This window comes from Elephantulus edwardii, unplaced genomic scaffold (assembly GCF_000299155.1).
Source record: "Elephantulus edwardii isolate Elephantulus edwardi_28Jun2011 unplaced genomic scaffold, EleEdw1.0 scaffold00403, whole genome shotgun sequence".
Lineage (NCBI taxonomy): Eukaryota > Metazoa > Chordata > Mammalia > Macroscelidea > Macroscelididae > Elephantulus > Elephantulus edwardii.
Window position 1 is genome coordinate 441,605 of NW_006400153.1, and position 4,979 is coordinate 446,583.

Below are 4,979 nucleotides of genomic sequence, written 5' to 3' on the forward strand. Positions count from 1 at the left end.
TTTTTTTTCTTCTTGCACCCAGTCATGTTCAAGCAAGTTGTTGTTCAGCTTCCAAATATATGAGTTTTTTCTCCTTTATTCTCTTGTTATTAATTTCTAATTTTGTGGTGTTGTGATCTGAGAAGATAGTTTGTATAATTTCCATGTTCTTCAATTTGTTGATGCTTGCTTTGTGACCTAGAATGTGGTCTATTCTGGAGAACGTTCATGCACATTGGAAAAGAAGGTATATTGTGCTTTTTATTGTGCTTTTTTTGGGTGCATTAGCAAAGGCTGTTAGTTTTTCCGTGTTCACTTCCTCTTCCTCAAAATTGATAATATCAACATTTACTTTCTCCTTCGTAAGGCATTTGGCCAGTTTCACCAGATCCTTCTCGTTGTCTTCCACAGGGCTTCCCACAAAAGCAATGATGCACATCTTGCGATTCTTGCCCTGCCTGTGAGCTAAATGGGCCATATGGATGCCAGTGCAGAAGCTGATCTTGCTCTTGGATTGGACAATGTGGAGCTTAGACAATGTCTAAGCATGCGGCCAATGTCGGGGGGTAAGTGTGGTAAGTACTTCACAGTCATTGGCCAGTGTGATGAGGCCCACTTTGTTCTCAGGGTTGCTGCAGGTCTTGGAGTGGCAAACTATGTTGACAGCATCCTGTCGGGCCTGTAGCTGGATAGGCAGAAAGTCCCCATTCCGCGTTTACTCACTGTTATCCACACAAACCATAGTGCTTTCCAACACCATCTTGCTACTTCTTGCCTTTCCTGTCCGGTTGTTCTCAATCCTTATATTTTTTATAATGGTCGTATGCAGTATTTGTTCTAATGAGACTCAGTTCATTCAAAATAATGCTCTCCAGTCTCTCCCACCTTATTTTTCAAAATCATTGTTCCTGAGTGCTGCATAGTATCCCATCATGTGAATGTACCACAATTCCATTAAATTGTGGTTGGACCTTTGGGTTGATTCCATGTTCTTCCAATTGTGAATAATACTGCTATGAACATTGGTGTGCCAATCTCCATTTGTGTCTCAGTTCTAATTTCCTTGGGGTAAATTCCAAGCAGTGGAATTCCTTGGTCGTATGGAGCTTCTGTTCAGCTTTTTGAGAAAATGCAAAATTGCCTTTCAGAGTGGTTGTACCATTTTACAATTCCAACAACAGTGTTTTAGAGCTCTAATCTCTCCAGATCCTCTCCAACATTTATTCCTTTCTGCCCTATTAAGTTTTACCACTGCTACTGTGGTGAGGCAGTATCTCATTGTGGGTTTGACTTGCATCTTTCTTATTGCCAGTAATTATGAACACTTCATATGTCTGCAAGCCATTTGAATGTCTTCCTCTGTGAAAAGTCTTTCCATGTCTTTTGCCCATTTTGTAATTGGGTTATTGCTCGTTTTCTTGTGGAGAGCCTGTAGTATTTTATAAAATTTTGTTATGAGACTCTTGTCTGAGATGGTATTGCCAAATGTTTGTCCTCAGTCAGTAGGCTTTTTATACTATTGTTTTAAAATTGTCTTTATATAGGTCTTTTGAGTCTGAGGTTAGATTATTTTCCCAAGTATTACTCTTAGGTGGCTATTGTAATTGGCATTGTATTCCTTATTTTCTTTTCAGTGTTCTCTTTGTTACTGGAGAGAAACCAGACTGATATTTTTTATATTGATCTTATATCCTGTTATATTACTGAGTCAATAATTTTCTTGGTGAATCTTTCGGGGTTTTTAAGCATATGATTATATCATCTGCAAATACATATTCTTTTACGTTTTCTTTACCAGCCTGTTGTTATCTGCTGTTGATTCACCTGCAACTCATAGGCACCCTATGTACAGAACCCTGCCCTATCCTGAGCCAATTTCACTATCTCTGACACACCTATCCCCATTACCCCAGTTACTGAGTCAATCCATCTCATCCAAGATCTTCCTTTCTTAAACTGTCCTTCCACCCTTCCAACCATGATGTCTTTCTCCAAGGACTGTTGTTGCTTCCAGGCAATATGCCCAAAATATGTGAGGTGGAGCCAGGAAAGACTTGTTTGTTCTCTTAACAGTCCGTGGTATGTTCAATATTCTTCTTCAGTACCACAGTCAAAAACATTGATTCTTCTATAATCCTTAGTCCAGCTCTCTGATGCATAGCAACTCATTGCAAAGACCATAGCTTGGATCAGGTGTATCTTGGTCTCTAGACTTACACTGTTGCTTTTCCGTACTCTTAAGAGGTCCCTGACAACAGATTTTTCCAATGCAATTTGTCTTTTGATATCTAGACTGCTGGTGCAAAGAGTCTTGGTCATGGAACCAGGCAAACTGAAATTGTTAACAATCTCAACCTTTTCTCTGTCTGTCCTGATGCTTACAACTGTTCTAGTAGGGAGAATCTTTGTTTTCTTGATGTTGAGCTTGAGTCCATATTGAAGACTTCAGTCCTTGACCTTCTGCAGCAAATGCCTCAGGGCCTCCTAAGTTTCAGCAAGCAAATTTGTAACATCTGCATAACACAGGCTGTTACTGAATCTTTCTTCAATCTTGATGTCACATTCCTCTTCATAGAATCCAGCCTCCTGAATGATCTGTTCCACATGTAGATTGAAAAGGTATGGAGATAGGATGCATTCCTGGACTATACCTTATCTTAGCCATCAAACCAGGGTTGGATGGGGCCAGGAAATGGGAGATGCTAGAGGAGAAAGAAGAGGAAACTGAGCTGGATGCTGGCAGGGTGGGATGAGGAAAGGAACACAGCTTGTGTGCCAAAAGGGTGGGCCCAGGACCAACACCTAATCTGTTATCTGCATACTCTCACCTGCTCTTTGGGGTAAAATGTTTGTCTGTCAAATATTGCCCTAAAACTAAGCACACAAATTAAGACAGACTAGGGAGGAAGAGGAAGAGGAGGAGAACAAAATTTTTAGGAATAAATTTTTCAGGAAAAGTGCTAGAGTGATATGAAGCAAACCACACAAAAGAAAGTTTGAAGAAATGGCATATTTTTGGTTTGGAAGATGAAAAATTGTCAACCTGGTGATCCTCCCCCAGTGGAAACTCAATTTTATGCCAATGGTATGTAGCATCTTGACTTGAAACCAAATGTGCCTAAAATTCATTTTAAAGAAGAAATTTGTAGGGACAAGCAAGAATTCATTTAAAAAGAAAAAAAGGGTATTTACCCTATATCGTGGTAATGGGCACCCATGGTGGACAGTGTTGGCTGGAGCTTCCCGACTAAATCAAGCCTGGAAGCAGGAGTGGCATCCACTTCCAAAATGGCTTGCCTCCGGAAACTCTATGTACGAACAGTGCTCAGGCTGTTCGTTCATAGGGTCACTATGAGTCGTCTACGACTTGACGGCATTAAACAACAATAACAATGACGACGACCAAGAGAGAGCTACATTGGCCTAGTGGAAGGAAGCTGTGCTACCAAGTCGAAGGTGGGTGATTGTCATCTGTGGCCCTTGGCCAGGTTCAAATTGTCTTCCTGTCAAACATTCTTCTAGGTGGTATAGCACTGGTCTGTGTGTTGCTGTACAGAGGTAACTCGTGGTTGCTGTGATGCTGAAGCCTGTGACAGTGATGTGCCAGTCGTGGTAATGGGCACCCATGGTGGACAATGTTGGCTGGAGCTTCCCGACTAGATCAAGCCTGGAAGCAGGAGTGCAATCCACTTCCAAAATGGCTTGCCTCCGGAAACTCTATGTACGAACAGTGCTCAGGCTGTTCGTTCATAGGGTTACTATGAGTCGTCTACGACTTGACGGCATTAAACAACAATAACAATGACGACGACCAAGAGAGAGCTACATTGGCCTAGTGGAAGGAAGCTGTGCTACCAAGTCGAAGGTGGGTGATTGTCATCTGTGGCCCTTGGCCAGGTTCAAATTGTCTTCCTGTCAAACATTCTTCTAGGTGGTATAGCACTGGTCTGTGTGTTGCTGTACAGAGGTAACTCGTGGTTGCTGTGATGCTGAAGCCTGTGACAGTGATGTGCCAGTCGTGGTAATGGGCACCCATGGTGGACAATGTTGGCTGGAGCTTCCCGACTAGATCAAGCCTGGAAGCAGGAGTGCAATCCACTTCCAAAATGGCTTGCCTCCGGAAACTCTATGTACGAACAGTGCTCAGGCTGTTCGTTCATAGGGTCACTATGAGTTGTCTACGACTCGACGGCATTAAACAACAACAACAACAGGGAGAAGGATTGGTCATCCACTTACAAAATTTGGTCATCCACTAATAAAATTACAAGACTTTGAAAACCCTGTGTACAATAGAGCACAATTAGATTAGACCAGAAGCTGAGCCTTTGTACAGGGAATCACAGACGAGGCGGAACAGTTGCAAACAGACACTAGTGACTGGAATATAGGAAAATTGGAGATTGTTAAGGAAGAAATGGAACACATCTATAGTAACATACCAAGCACAGGTGAAATTAATTTATTTCCTTTACTTGTTTTATTAATCTAGTTAGGACTTCCAGTACAATATTGAATAGGTTTGATGATAGGCATTCTTGTCTGATACCTGTTAACAACAGGAATGCTTTTAATCTTTCTCCATTGAGGGTGATGTTGGCTATTATATTCCAATATATGCTCTTTATTATGTTGATAAAATGTCCTTATATTTCTATTTTTTTGAGCATTTTAATCAAGAAAGGTAACTTTCTTTCTGCATCAATTAAGAGGATCACATGGTTCTTTTCCTTTGTTGTATAGATACGCTGGATTACACGGATTGTTTTTCTTACATTGAATCATCCTCACATACTTGGTTTGAACCCCATTTAATCATGATATATTATTCTTCTATTATTATTTTTAATTATATTGGCTAAGAGTGGTAATTGGTGGAAAATTAAACCAAATCCACAGGAGCCAAAATATGACTTTTATTTCATACCACCTGAATTTCAGAATCATCTCAGGAACAGGTTTGAGGCCTTGAACACTAATGAGTGAAGACCAGATGAGTT

The 4,979-nt window shown here is 40.9% G+C and overlaps 1 pseudogene; it reads right to left on the reverse strand.

The window, feature by feature from the left end:
- Nucleotides 1–739, reverse strand: part of LOC102875791 — a 5,705-nt pseudogene extending 4,966 nt beyond the window's left edge.
- Between the last annotated feature and the right edge of the window lie 4,240 nt (nucleotides 740–4,979).